This window comes from Molossus molossus, unplaced genomic scaffold, assembly GCF_014108415.1.
Source record: "Molossus molossus isolate mMolMol1 unplaced genomic scaffold, mMolMol1.p scaffold_m16_p_15, whole genome shotgun sequence".
In the NCBI taxonomy this organism is placed as follows: Eukaryota; Metazoa; Chordata; class Mammalia; order Chiroptera; family Molossidae; genus Molossus; species Molossus molossus.
Genome location: NW_023425350.1, coordinates 50,921,946 through 50,937,464, shown reverse-complemented (window position 1 = coordinate 50,937,464; position 15,519 = coordinate 50,921,946). Strand labels below are relative to the sequence as shown.

Sequence of the window (15,519 nt, the reverse complement as noted above, 5' to 3'; positions counted from 1 at the left end):
TTTTTTATGCTCTTGAGGCCCTCACTAAGTTCACTGAGGTTCTCACTGAGTTCATTGAGCATCCTTTTAAGCAGTATTTTGAACTCAGCATCTGTTAGGTTGCTTATCTCCATTTCAATTAGTTCTTTTCTTGGGGTTTTGTTCTGTTCTTGCATTTGGGACCTGTTTCTTTGTCTCCTCATTTTGGCTGCCTCCCTGTGTTTGTTTCTGTGTATTACTTAACGAGAGGTATGGGGCTGAGACCAGATGCTGCTCATTTGAAAGAACTTAGGAAAAACCTGAAGCAGGATCCAAGACAGGCCAATCCTATGGTTAAGCAAGTGGCAACAGCTTGGGTGGGCTTGAAAGTTGGGTGGGCCTGAAAGTTGGGTGGGGTGGGGCGGGGCCTCAGGGAGTCACCAGGACGGGTTGCTGGAGTCCTTGATATGGCAGCTGTCTGCTGCCCCAGGGAAGGGCTTACCAGAGGAACAAAGGCCTCTGACAGCACGTTTGTCCCGGAGAAAGGCCCCTCTCTAGCTCTCGCTCCAGTGCCAAACAGCTCAGTTCTTCCCTGTATGTCTCTCCTGCCCCTCGAGCTGCCTCCCCTCCAAGCTTAGAGGGAGAGAGTCCGATAAGTCCGTGCGCGGGGCCCTTTAAGGAGCTGCCTGGGGCTCCAGCCGCGTCAGTTTCCCTGAGCCTCAGTTCCTGCTGGTTTTTCCAGCCAGAAGTTGTGGGGATTCTCTTCTTGGCACTGGAACCCTGAGCGGGGCACCTGGTGTGGGACGGGGACCCCTCAGTCCTCAGGAAGGACCTTCTCAGCCGAGGTGTCCTCCTGATTTTTATCCGCCACATGTGGGTGTGGGACCAGCCCGTGCCCTCCGCCCCTCCTACCAGTCTCCATGTGGCTGCTGCTTTAATTCCGTAGTTGTAGGACTTCCATTCAGCTTGATTTCAGGCGGTTTTGAATGATGGTTGTTCTGTAGTTTAGTTGTAACTTTGATGAGGTTGTGGGAGGACGCGATACCGCGTTTACCTACGCCGCCATCTTGACCGGAAGTTCGAGACTTACCTTCTTGACAGGCCTCTCCAAGTTTGTCCATGGCTGAGTTCTTTTTTTTACTTGATAGGAAAGACTTCACCGTGTCTGTTTCCTCCCATTTGAGGACTAAAACCTCTTTTCTATGATTACTTTCTGATAATCCTAGGTAAAATCATCTTTATGACATCCCCAGGTAATGAGTCCTCTGAGTGCTGGGGATCTTGTCTTCCCTCCCTCTCTAATCCTGATCTGTGAGCCCAGGAAAGGTTACAATGCAGACTTTGGCCTCCTATTCACGTTCCTTGTGACTTTCCTTTCCCAGGTTTTTGACTACTTTCTTTCTTACATCTTTGTATAGTAATACAGGTTTTATTTTCATGTAAATCTAGTCCTTAACTTAAAAATCCTCACTCTTCAAGTGCATTTTTTTTTTTTTAATCCTTACCAGAGGACACATCGATGTGAGAGAGACACATCGACTGGTTGCCACCCTCACGACCCCAGCTGGGGCCAGGGACAAACTGCAACTGAGGTATGTGCCCTTAGTGGGAACTGAACCCGGGACTCTCTGGTTCGCGGGCCGATGCTCTATCCACTGAGCCAAACTGGCCAGGGCTTCAAGTGCAAATTTTAATACTCTGTTTTAATGTTCTGTTCTGGATACTTTCTGTCAAAGAGCTTGTAATAGTTAAAATTATTAAACTTAAATTGTATCAAGGCTTGTGTATTCTATAAACGTACTGATGCAAAGTATCTTTAGGTCGTTAGGTACAAAGAACAGAAATTTAATTCAAATTTGAGTAAATAAAAAGGAATTTGTGCCCGACTGGTGTGGTTCAGTGGCTGAGCATTGACCCATGCACCAAGAGGTCACCGGTTCAATTTCTGGTCAGGGCACATGCCCAGGTTGTAGGCCCGATCCCCAGTGGGGGCCATGGAGGAGGCAGCCAGTTGATGTTTTCTTTCATCGATGTTTCTCTCTCCTCCCTCTAAAATTAATAAAGAAAAAACTTTTAAAAAAATAAAAGGGATTTGTTGGATGAATACAGGGAACCCAACAGCAGAAAATGAAGCTGGATTTTGTGAGTTTTGGAAAGTTATCAGGTGGCTCTTCTGTCTGTCTCTCTGTCTCCCCTTGGAGCTTTACAGTCTCTGATTTCAGCTTCTTCCAGTGTCTGCCCCATTCTCTTGCCTTTTTGGAGAACACTCTACTCTGCTTATTTATGAGCATGTTCCTAACTGACAGTACCCACCAGCCTAGTCTGTATGGTTGTACACCATCTGATTATAGTTCCTGAGGTTGTCATTCAGATTCTCAATGGGAATGTGTGCCAACTGTCCATTCCTGGTCCAGTTAGCTGTGGCTGGAAGGTGGTCACTTGATAACATATCTAGTCATTATTTCAGCATGGGGTGAAGGATATGGTAAGTTAGACCAATGTGTTTCCCACAGTGCCCTCTAAGAGAATATGGCCCTAGTGAGAAAGACTGGTATTCAGACAAGTGAGATATAATCAGGATAAGAAAGTAATGTAGAAGTGGGCATTCTGTTAGGTGAAAGTTCATATAGAAGTCCTGGTTTAAGCTACACTTAGACTTAACAGTTGCAAGTTTACTAATTAAAGAGATGGTAGGCATTCCAGAGAATATAAGTAAAAAGCACTGAGGCATTGGTGGGTGCTTCCTGGCACTTAGGTCACTGTGGACAGTTTCAGGTTATGATGCGCTTTGTATGTCATATTAGGTTGGGATTTTGTATTGTAGGTGGTTGAGAGCTAGAGAATTATAAGCAGGGAAACAACATTATTAGATTTGCTGTTGATCATCTACCATGTACCAAGTACTGTGCTAGCCCTGAGGATTCCAAGAGAAATAAGAAGCTCTTCTTGACATTTTAATTTTCTTTGGTGACTCTTTTTTCAAGTGCCCCACCTAGAAAACAATGTAGAATGTCTTCCTTAAGGTTTCATAGTATTCGAAGTTTTTAAACTGGTATTTAGTGATAATATTAAAGTATCATAAAGTACATAGATATACTTTATATTTTTTAAGTATCATATAATATATTATAAAGTATTATGATAATATAACAATTATGTTTCTACTAGGGCAGAAAAGAGTGGCTCCCCCTTTGCCTTAGTTTATTAAGTGGAGAGATTAGCGTATCACAGATAATTATAATACATTGTGTTAAGTATAAAAATAGAGGAACTGGCTAAATGTGTACCATAACATGAAAGCCTGGAGGTTATGGTCAGGTAAAGGGAAGACTTGACAGAGAGGCATTATTTTAACAATCTTAAACTCCTTTTCTCAAGCAGACTGGGACAAGAAATTTCAGTCAGAGGGAATAGCGTGCTTAAACCTTCTGAATGTAAAGCAGCAAAAAGGTTTAAAAAGCTTTAAAGTTCTGAAAGCTTGGTGGTAGAGGAAGAGAGAGTATTAGGAGATGGAATTAAGCCAGGACAGGGCAGTATTCAGATTATAAAGGCTCTAGAGCTGTCATACATTGTTGGTGGGATTATAAAATGATATAACCACTTTGGAGAAAGATCTGGAGATTTCTTATAAAATTAAATAAACACCTACCCAGTGACCCAGCACTTATATTTAGTGTATTAGGTATTTACCCAAGATAAATAAAAACATATGATACAAAAAGACTTGTACAAGAATGCATGTAGAACTTTCTTCATAATAGCTCTAAGGTGAAGTAACCCAAATGTCTATCTGTAAAAGAAAGGATAACCAAATTTATTCATATAATGAAATATTAGTCAACAATAAAAATAACAAACTACCCTGTACACTCAACAATGTAAATTATATAATGGGTAAAAGATCCTTACACCAAAAAAATATGTACTGTATGATTCCAATTATATTAAGTTCTAAAGCTGGCAAAACTAGTAATAGATGAAAAAAATCAAAACAGTGGTTGCCTCTAAGAGGGCTATGAGGGTGAGATGTCTGGAAAGGAGCATGAGGGAACTTTTTGTGTGATGGAAAGGCTTTATATCTTGATAGAGATTTAGGTAGCTTAAGTGTATACCTTTATCAAAATTTGTCCATAGTAAGTGAACACATAATACAATATACAGTTGATGTATTATAGAGTTGTACACCTGAAACCAATATAATTTTATTAACCAGTGTCACCCCAATAAATTCAATAAAAAACAACAACAACAACTCAGGCCTGGTTGGTGAGGCTCAGTGATTGAGTGTTGACCCGTGCACCAAGAGGTCCCTGGTTCGATTCCTGGTCAGGGCACATGAGCAGGTTGTGGGCCAAATCCCCAGTGTGGGGTATGTGGGAGGCGGCCAATCGATGTTCTCTTTCGTGGATGTTTCTATCTCTTTCCCTCTCTCTCTAAAATCAATAAAGAAAAAAACACATAACTCATCCAGTAATACACTTAAGATTTTTACATTTCACTATAAATTGATTTTATTTCTACCCTACCCCCCAAAATAATCATGAACTCTGAACACTAGTTAAAGATAATGCATGCTGAAGTATTTAGGATGAAGTGCACTGAGGTCTGTACCTTACTTGGAAATGCGTAAAAAATAAGATGAGTTGATGTTTACATAGATGGATGATAAATATGTGATAAAATAAGTATGACATATATTAACAATTGTAAACTCTAGGTGTGGTGGGTATATGGATGTTTGCAGAATGATCTTTTCAGTGTTACTGTGTGTTTGAAATTTTTCATAATGAAATAGGAGAAAATATAAAGGTTCTTACGCACTGCTGTGTTAAAGAATTTGGTTTTTATTCTGGCTTTGGGGACCTAATGAATGCTTATAAGGAGTTATTAGATATGAATTTTAGAAGAGAGAGGATCCAAGTGTAGAAAGATAGGACTCTATTTTAGTTTTGGTAAGAAAAGAGAATTTGAAGGAACACATCAGGGATGGAGTAGAGGGGATGGATTCTAGAGAGGTTTAGGGGATAGAATTGTTAAGACTCAATGAAATCACCTTGGGTGATGGCAGGAGTTGGGATGGGGAGGAGATTGTGAACTGGTGCACAAGTACTGGGTGAGGGACCATGACCTTAGAGGTTGGCTGATGACAGTGATTTGTAGTACAGTCAGATATCCTGAACCTCAAAGGAAAGGCTTTAGCATGCAGTCAAATTGGAATGCTCTGGAATTAACAGTTGGGAGATGAGAAAATGTCATCTTGCATTCCAGAATGAGAACTCATCTCCTCTGACAACTCGGAGGGTTGAGGCAGATTGGGATGACCTGTAGAAAGCAGTTGTGTCCGGAGACCAGTTCTAACAAAACCTGAACAGTTGAAAACTTTTATGTTATATACCTTTGATGTCAGTGCATATCTCAGTAGGACAGAAGACACAGCTTTTAACCTGGCTGCTAAAGTCAGATCACCACACCAGTGATATTCTTTTTGGAACAGGATGCTCTTTCTGGAACACAGGGAGTTAGCCTGATTGTAATACAAAAGCAGTAAGCTTTGAAGCATGAAGTTAAAATGGAATGCTCTGTAATTAAAAGCTGATAGCTGAGAGAATGCCAGCCGAACTTTGGCTTTGTTAGAACCCCAGTTCTCCTTTGGAGAATGTGGACCAGTAACATACATCAAGTCTTGGTGGAAATGATCAGAGCCAGAGCTTGGCTGTCTGTGGTAGAGGGCTGACGAATCTGGGCATGGATGCTGCACCCTCTGGCTGACCTCAGCTGCTCTATTTGTGTGCACACCACTTACTAGAAGATTGCTGGCATCAGTGGCTTAGGGGGCTGAGATAGTTCATATCCAAGAGACTCTCCACTCCTTCAGGTGAGAGATTGATGCAGGATTGAGCATGGTGGTGTTTGATTTCTTTTCCTTCTCAACTGTAGAGTGTTTTTATTTCCAGCTCAAGTGTTGTTTTTAAAAGTAGGGATTGCACATAGAACAAGGGTCACTCTCTGACAGTACAGAGATTTCTGTAAAGCTCTCCATAAAGCTGCACTTTGCACTTACTGTCCCAGGATGTCGTCCAGTGGGCTTCAGTCTCACAAGCTCTCAGTTGTACTGGGCTTTTCTCTGGAGGGTAGACTACATTATCACACAGGGGCCTTCTCGAACAATGTGTCCCTTCTGTCCCAAACTAGATTCTAACCTTCTGAAAGGCTGGGACTATATAGTGTTTTTTTGTTGTTTTGTTTTTGGGATTTTTTATGGGGAGGTATTTTTTTTTTTTTTTTATAGTACTAGGCAAACGCACTGTGTAACAAACACAAGAGTACCTTTAATGTAGTGGGCACTGTGCTGGATGACAAAGGCCACAGTGAGTCAGTCATTGTTCTTGTCCTTGTGCAGTTTACAGGGGTCAAGGAAATAAGACATCGAACCATACTCTCGATATGCCCTGAAGGAAAAGCATGTGGTGCTTGTGTATAACAAGGGACATAACCTAGTCAGAAGAAGACAGTGGGGGCCAGGGGCAGTCAGGGAAGGCTCATCTATGGAAGTAACACTTAGCCTGAAACCTGAAGGAGTAGATAGATGGTCAGGTGAATAGGGCAAAGGGAGAAGCATGCAAAGAAATCCTTCGGAAGGGTGGAGTATAAGCAACACTGAGGAAGAAAGGTGATTATGGCTGGAACAGAATGAGCAGTGAGAGGCTGTTGTGTTTGAATGATGATGGAGAGAGAGAGACCACACCCTATCATATAAGGCCTTGCTTGCCATCCGCAGCATTTGGAGTTTTATTCTGAGATGGGCGAGAAGCGACTAAGGAGTTTCAAACTGGTGAATGATACTCAACTTCTGTATTTAAAGCATCACCTAGCTATAGTATAGAGAATAGAAAATGGCTTAATCTGGCATGGGGAAGCTACTCAGTGGATTTCAGTGAACAAAGGATATGACCCTTCTGATGTCTCTGACCATTTCTGTCTACATTTGCCAGATAGTTAACCCCATGGTAACAGTATAGGAAAGGTGGGCCAGGTAGCTCTGGGAAAGGCACTCTTTCGGTAGGTCGTAGCTGTTGACAGGCCAGGCCCAGTAGGTGGTTCTATGGGCAGTAATTCATCAGCCTCTGGTGTATATGAGCCAACTTGATTTCTTAAAACTCTAACCTTTTGTTCCAGGCAGGCAGGTGACCTCTCTGGAAAGGTCTTTTTTTTTTTTGGATACTCTTGCCAAACCCCTTGAACTGGAGATGCTCCCCAGTTGTTGCCGTCCTAGAAAGGAAGAACCAGCTGCCCCATGTTCATTCTGGGCTGTGGTCTTGATTGGGTTCCACTGGTGTTTCTGTACCACTGACAGAGTTCACCAATCTCTGACTTGTACCCACAGCTCCCAATGGGGAGAGAGGAAGTTGAATACCTCAAGGCATCCCCCATCTGGGTGTTCTTTCTGCCTGGGCAAAGGACTGCTTTGACATGTTCCCCGGAAGGAGCTGGCACATGGTGATTTTTAATTTGAGGCAAGTGAGGAGAGATGAATGTTAAAAAAACAAACCCCAAGTTCCTGCTGTGATGAATGCTTCAGATTGACCTTTTCTCCTGTGAAATCTTTGCTTTGCTCCTTGCCATCTGTTCTGAAGTTTAGAAAATTTTTGTTCCTTCTGAAACTTTTAGCAGAATGTCTTTAATATGAAAATATTATAGGTGGGTGTTTGTAAGCATCTTGGTTGTCATTGCCTATGGGAGTTCACAGACACTGCAGACAGTGCACCCCAGTTCTCACTGTGCGGAGGACTCTCTTCCACCAGGTCAGCTAGAGAGGTAAAGCTTTGGTCAGTCTCCCTTGCCTTTTACTGTGTCTTAGCTCTTAACCTGCCCTGGAAGTGGAAGTGTTCCTGCATGGTACGCTGCTGAAGGAGGGAAAGCAGCAGGAGAGACTGGACCAAGATGAGAGCCAGGAATTGGCACACTTGGATTCTAGCCCTGTTCCTGTCACTACATGGCAGAACGAAGGAGGCCACTCAGTTTCCCATTAGAGTGGAGATTGTAATACATGCCCTACTTACTTCACAAGGTTCCCATGAAGATTGGAACAAGGCTGTCTAGTACAGTGCTCATGTAGAAGTAGGTTTTCCTTAACTTGCATAGGGTGTGACAGAGTTTTTTAAAAGTTTGTTGCTGGTTGAACGTTGACCCATGCACCAAGAGGTCACTGGTTTGATTCTTGGTCAGGACACATGCCCAGGTTGTGGGCCTGATCCCCAGTAGGGGGCATGCAGGAGGCAGCCAGTTGATGTTCTCTCTCATTGATGTTTCTATCTCTCTCTTCCTCTCTCTTTCTCTCTCTCTCAAATCAATAAAGAAAAAAAAAGTTTGTTGCCTGGATTTAAAAATCAGGGGATTTTACCTAAAAATCCAGCTTCTCCTGGAAATAAAAACTTGGTAATCCTCAGCCCACATTCCGCCATGGCCACAACTGACTAGAGTTGAGAAATGGCTACCCATGAGCTAGTGCGTGCACTTTCTGGTTTGTGCAGTACCCACTGTTCCCCACTCCCAGTGAGTCTGTGTCACCAGACTCTTACACCTGGATTGTTTTCTCTCCTTTAGATGATCTGTCTGGCCCCTATAGGCATTTGGGTTTGTGCCCTTGCTTCAAGAAAATATTCCAGATTGAGAACTTTATGATAAGTCAGTTGTCATACAAATACAAAAGATGTTTTGGGGGGTTGGAGTGGAGGTAAGGAGGCAACACCTATAGTCACGCTTATCATGTAATCCTCCACAAAGCTATAAGATAGATCTCAGTGGTCCTTTACTGTGAGAGGACAGGGCCTCAGAGAGATTGTGGCTTGCCTGAGCCACAGTTTGAACCTATCCTCTTGGACTCGAATGGAATGCTAAATGGTCTTAATGTGAAATAGATGTAGTGCCACAGCCCTCTTTTCCCAGAAGCTGCTTGTACACGTTTATATCTGCAAGAGACATGTAGGTAAGGGCTGTTTGCATGACTTGCAATGGTGTAGTCCTTTTTTCTTCACAATACTTTTATATAGAGCTAAAGAATATTTGCTTATTTTTTCTTCTCCTTTAAAGTGGAGTTGTCTCCTTTTTTTCCTAGCTTTTTTTTTTTTTTTTTTTTTTTTTTAGAATTAATACTAAACAGATAAAAAGGTATGTGCAGAGCCCTACCCTTAAGTGGAGTCATTTTTTTCATCATGGGGCCACTGAAGTACGTACCTCTTATAATCTTAGGGCTCTGAGGAACCGAGTTTTATTTATTATGTTTTTTTAATCCTCACTCGAGGATATTTTTCTATTTATCTTCAGATAGAGTGGGAGGGAGAGAAAAGGAGAGAAAGGGGGAGAGAGAGAAACATGAGTGTGAGAGAGACACATCGACTGGTTGCCTCCTGTATGACCCCGATCAGGGCCAGGGACGAACCACAACCAAGGTACATGCCCTTGGCCGGAACTGAACCAGAGACTCATTTGTCCATAGGCCGATGCTCTACCACTAAGCCAAACCAGCCAGGGCGAGGAACCGAGTTTTAAAACCAATAATTTAGTCTTAATTTCTGCAGTTGAGGAAATGGAGGCCAAAGGGATCCAGTAACTTGTCCAGTGTTGCCCTTTCTTTTGCATCTGCCAGATAAATTCCACTTTAACTGAGCTCTATCTGATTCTTTAGAAAAGTCTCAGCATGCTATTTTATTTTATGCTTATTTCTCCTCAGGTAATTCAAAGAGAAACTGCATTAAGTAAGCAGCTTTCACTGGGTTAAACCTTGTTCTAAACGAGAAAGTTTGTAAGATGGAAAAGTGGAAGACAGGAGCAGAATATGGGTCTGGGTGTTTTCTCTCATTTTAATATCCTCTGGTTTTTTTGGTTTCATCTCAGATAAATGGAAGCCTTTCCTAAAGGTGTAGATAGCTCTGATGTTAGCAAAAGAAGTTTTCTTTAACCTACAGGGAATAATCAGGCAGCAGATTTTAGTGCCTAGAATCTGGGCCCAGTTTTAAAATACCCACCTAAATTTCTTTGGCAGCAAATACAGAAACCCTGCCTCAGCACCATGATGGGCTTCTTTGTGTCATGGTCTAATCATTCTCATTGTCTGCCCAGCTGTTTCCCATCTCCATGCACATTGCTACTCAGATCATACCATCAGTTTGATGTTTTTCTTCCTGCTTACCTTACTTCCCCCCTCTCTCACTTTTCCTTACTTAGTAAAAGTCACTGATGTCTTGATTCATTCAGAACTGCCCCTGGGGTCTGATATCATCTAGCATGATTCAGTATTTGAGACCAGGCCAGGAGAAGGCACTACACTTAGTCTTTCAAAATCCCCATTGCTGATACAGTATTGAATATCATGATCAGGCTCCTGAGGAAGTTTTGTTTTAAAAGTTTCAGTCATGATAATGATGTTGATGACCATGATCTCTTGTTGATGTCAGAATTAAAAGAGATTGTAGAGATTATATAATCCCCCCTTCTGTGTATTACAAATTCTCACTTGCCTTCTCTCAGGAGAGAAGTAGGTACTTCTGTCATCTTTGCTTGAGAGGGAAAAGTTCAAGTTATCTCAGTAATTTCACTGGTGACTCCATGATCCTATGCTAATTAAAGCCTTTTATTACAAAAGTGGTGGGAGCAGCTAATCCTAGGAGTTTAAATGATGAAGGCTCTATAAGGAAATGCAAATTAAACCACAAAGAAATATCACTATAGACTCACAAGGATGGCTAAAATAAAAAGTCCAACAGTACCAAGTGTTGGTGAGGATATGCAACAACCTGAACTCTGCTCGCGTGTGGCAGTTGGGAGTATGAAAAGGTACAACCACTGTGGAGGACTGGTAAGCAGTTTCTTATAAAGCTGAATATACACTTACCATATGACCCAGCCATTCTATTCCTAAGTATTTACCTAAGAGAAATAAATACCTATGTCCACACACACAAAAAAGACTTCTATATGAACATTTTATTTACATAATAGCCAAAAGCTAGAAATAATTTAAATGTCCTTCAACAGGTGAATGGATAAAATAATTGTGGAAAAATCTATACAATGGAATACTAATCTTCAGTTTAAAAAACTGAATGGATACATGTAACAATGACGATGAATTTCAAAAGTATTATGCTAGACACAGTAGTACATACTGTATGGTTCCATTTAGAGCAAGCAAAATTAATCTATAGGACAGAAAGCAGGTGTTATGTTATATGAGATGGTGTGAGACAGAGGGGTGGATGCCTACAAGGAGGCATAAGGAACTGTTTGCAGTGATGGATTGATTGTGGTGATGTTTGTAAGAGTGTATATACAGTTGTGGAAATGCATACAGCTGTACACTTTAATGGGTGCATTGTATTACATATGAAGTTGATTTTAAAAGATGAAGTATCTAGTCTGAGCTCTACCACTAACAAGCTCTGTGTGTTCTTCTGAAAGGAGCTTAATCTCTCAGCATCTCTTTCCTGTTGCGAAAATGGAGACAATAGGTAGCTCACCTACCCCATTTAGTTATTGTGGATATATCAATAAAACCATTTATTTTCAAATGCCTTTAAGAGAATATAAAGTCATTTACAAATGCTGGTTGGAGCTTGGGAATATTTTATAAACTCCTCTGAAGGGAAGAAAGGCAAGAACTGTGATAACCAATATATGAGCTAATATATATATGTTGGATTTTATTTGCAAGTCATCTTTTAATTTTGTGTAACACTGGCTGTGTCACTTCCCCTCTCCCATCAGTAAAATGACAGGGTTGAACTAGATCAGAGGTAGAAAACTATAGGCTCAACGACTCTTTAAAGCCTTCCGGATGTGTTTTGTTTAGCCTCTACAGTGTCAACCTGTTCAACATTAATTGAAAGTGTGATTAGTTGCCAGTATTAAATCTGGAGATTTCAATAAATTTTTGGGTTTCCAGTTTATCCTTAGAAGTGAGCCATATTCCAACAGGGCAACAAGTACCTGGAGTTGTGTGGTAGCTGTTCCTTTATGTGGGCCATATGCTTTAGTTTCCCGGTCTTCACTACTCTCTGTAGCCTTTTCTATTCTCTGTAGTAACATAAAGAGGAAAGTTAATTCATTTTTGAGTGCCCTTGATATGTTAGACACTATTCTGGGGCATGTTTATACAGAGGGGAACCTAGAACAGAAGTGCTATGTATTTTAAGAAAAGTGGGAGAAAACATGTTTCTTGTGGAAGTAAAAAAATATTCCTACATATCTAATAGGCAAAGATACATGTGTGCCACAGTTACCTTGCTTGTTTTACTTGCTTACCTCACATAATGGAGCAGATTCTTTCTCCTTTTGTGATTCAATAAATTCATGGATTATCCAAAAAACGCATTCTAGTGAAATCATGGAGATTATCTTAGCATTTTAAAAAATGTAGATAGGCAGAGAGACTGACACAGACTCTACTAAATGTTAGCTTTTCTTCCCTCTGTTCAAACCGTCCCCACCTCAGCTCTAAAATTTTCCATTTAATCAAGCCTTTGGGATGTAACACAATCTGAAATGAACATCTCTGTTGACAGTCTTACAGCTGCCTTCTGTAATGGTCTGAACTCAGATCCATGTGTCAGATTTGTACTGGAGAAGTATCTTGAGTGGTGCTATCTACCTTCTAGTAATTTACATCCTTGTTTGGTCAACCACACAGTTAATAGTGGCCAACATTTTCATATTGACAGTCCTGTCAGGCTTCAGTTTTGATCTCATGGTCAAGGAACCCTGATTTAAATGCTTCTCACCATCAAATAAGTCCTTATATGGGCATAGGTGCTTAATAACATGGTTCTGTCTGTGTTAGGCACAATGGTTCATTGCTCTGCCTTCAGATTTATGACAGTAATGGGCTTTGAGAATCTGGACAGGCTCTTCTCAACCAATTGTACTTGCCTAGATTGTGTGGTAGGTCTCTAACTTATTTCTTCAGTCCTGGCTGGAAAAGTCATCTTGCTACCTGGTAAAGAAAACTACACTGCTCCCATCTGGTGGCAGTTATCTCAAATTGCTGCATCATCGACTTGCTTCTGAAAGGACAGCCTTGTTCTTTAGTGGTGCCATGCATCACAGAACTGCAGGAAATAGCCATTCCCAACTTTTGTTCTTCCAACTTTTGTTCTATAGCACTGTCAGCACTATCAGGAAGATTGCAGTTTTTTCTAAGATAAATTAAGTGGAAGGAACATTTTTTGGACAATCAGGAAATTGACACTATTCCAGGTTCTGCCCATAACTGGCAGTGGGACTCCTAAGTCTCACTGGGTTCCGCTACCCCTAAAGCAAAATGCTTGGACTTAATGTCCTCTAGAAGTACTGTTGGTACAAAGTCTATAATTCTGTGATTTTTTCCCCCCGAAATTCAAAATATCTATAAAATGAAAACCCACTTGGACTGTTCACAAAACAGGTATAAATATACATTGAGATTTTGTAATATACTATTATTTTCCCCAGTTCTACTTGATTATAAGATACATCATGAATAATAGCTTTGGGGTGGGGGGACAAAGATGCACTTTATTTAATGTACATATTTATTACAAGAGAATTTCAGATATCCTAAAAGTTAAAATGTAAAAAAATATGCATCTTAGAATTGAGATTTTTTTGGTGGTGTATGTGTGTGTGACAGGATCTCTCTGAGTGCATGTGAGGGTTAAAACATTTTTTAGTAAATACTCAAAATTCTAGAATTACAATTGACAGTTGAACAGTATAAGTATACTTTAAAGTATTAGGAGAAAAAGGAAAATGTTATTGAGGTACAACGATTAAAGAGATGAAATTAGAGATTTATTCGGGTGATCACCTCATAAGTTATATAAACATCTAGTCATGGGATTTATACCTGAAACTAATATAATATTGTATGTCAACTATAAAAATATTTAGAAATAAAATTTTAAAAATTTAGAAAGATTATATGGTAAATTTTAGTGTTTATCTGAATACTGAAGAACATAGTGATAAGAAATATACAAACATGTAGTCTTCCAGTAAATCATTATCAAAATACGCATTGGAACATTTGAACCCATTAAAAATGTTTTAACACAGCCCGGCCAGTGTGGCTCAGTGGATTGAGTGTTGTCCAATGGACTGAGAGGTCCAGGTTCAATTCCAGGTCAGGGCACGTGCCCGGGTTTCAGGCTCAATCCCTAGTAGGGGGCATGCAGGAGGCAGCTTATTGATGTTTCTATCTCACTCTTCCTCTCTCTCTAAAAAAAAATAAAATAAAAAACATTTAAAAAAATGTTTTAACACGGATTTATGTGTGTATTTTAACATGCAACTGTGCTTTATGATTAAAGTTGTCTTTGGTTGTAATGAACAGAAACTTACTCAAGCTGACTTAAAAAGGAATAATTGTTGTAAAGATGTAATAGGAGCCCTGGTGGTTTGGCTCAGCGGTTAGAGCATTGGCTTGCGGTCTGGAGAGACCGGGGTTCGGTACCCACTAAGGGCATGTACCTCGGTTGCAGTTTGTCCCCGGCCCTGGTCGGGTTGTGTGGGTGGCAACCACTCGATGTGTCCCTTTCACGTCAATGTTTCTCTCTCTCTCTCTCCCTCCCACTCTATCTGAACAAAATATCGAAAAATGTCCTCGGGCGAGGATAAAATAAAAAAAAAGATATAATAGGAAATGCTGTAAACATCAGGTGCTCAAGTGCTGGTGGGCCTCAGAGGAACTAGAGTGGCAATCAGGACTCAAGTCATATCTCAGGCCTGAGATCTCTATGATCACTGATTATTGCTCTATTAATTTTGCATGTGGCTGCTAGCCCCAAACCAATGCCATAACCTCAGCTCAAGTTTCTGTACTGATGACTTCTCTCTGCATTCACCTTCATCTAATTAGTGATCACCTTGGTGCAAAATATAAACTAATGATTTTTATTATTATTTTTGCTACATAGGCTCAATGCACAGAGTAGTTCAAACTAACTTATGAAGGTACACGAGCAGGTAGATGAACTAAGTGTCTAGTATAAAGTGCTGCTTGTACCAAAGCCTACAACTTTGACAGCTTTGCAGCACCTTATCTATCTGTAACCCTTTAACAAGTGCACCAAACACCTCAAACGGTGTTTGGGGAATGAGGTCAAGATTAGGAGTTCTAAGGATTTGTGGAACACTAAGTTGTAACAAATTCAAAGTATTTAAGAAGGCTTCAGTTAGTAATTGTTACCTTAAAGGGAAAAATAACAGAGCCTCACAGGATTGTAGTTAGAATTAAACGCCCTCAAAGTGCCTAGGGCAGTAGTTGGAATGTAGTTAGTTTTTTCCCTTTATCTGTTTGCTCATCTGTTTATTTGTAGGTTTTTTTGAAGATAATTACTGTTCCTTTTCCTGAGATTGGTGTTTAGGAACAATTTCTCTGATTTCTGTCACCCAATTGCCTCTGAGTCCTGAGAATCTAAGAATGCCTTCTAAGCCAGGCCAGACCTAGAGCAAGCTGGCAGTGGCACCATCAACAGTGACAGCAGCCACCTTAGTCATCTTGACTCAGAAGAGCTTGTATATTTGTTT

General features: G+C 40.7%; 1 protein-coding gene across 3 annotated transcripts in view; it reads left to right on the top strand.

Moving 5' to 3' along the window:
• Window positions 1–15,519, top strand: part of AAK1 (AP2 associated kinase 1) — a 166,863-nt gene that overhangs the window by 62,286 nt on the left and 89,058 nt on the right. The window lies entirely within an intron of this gene.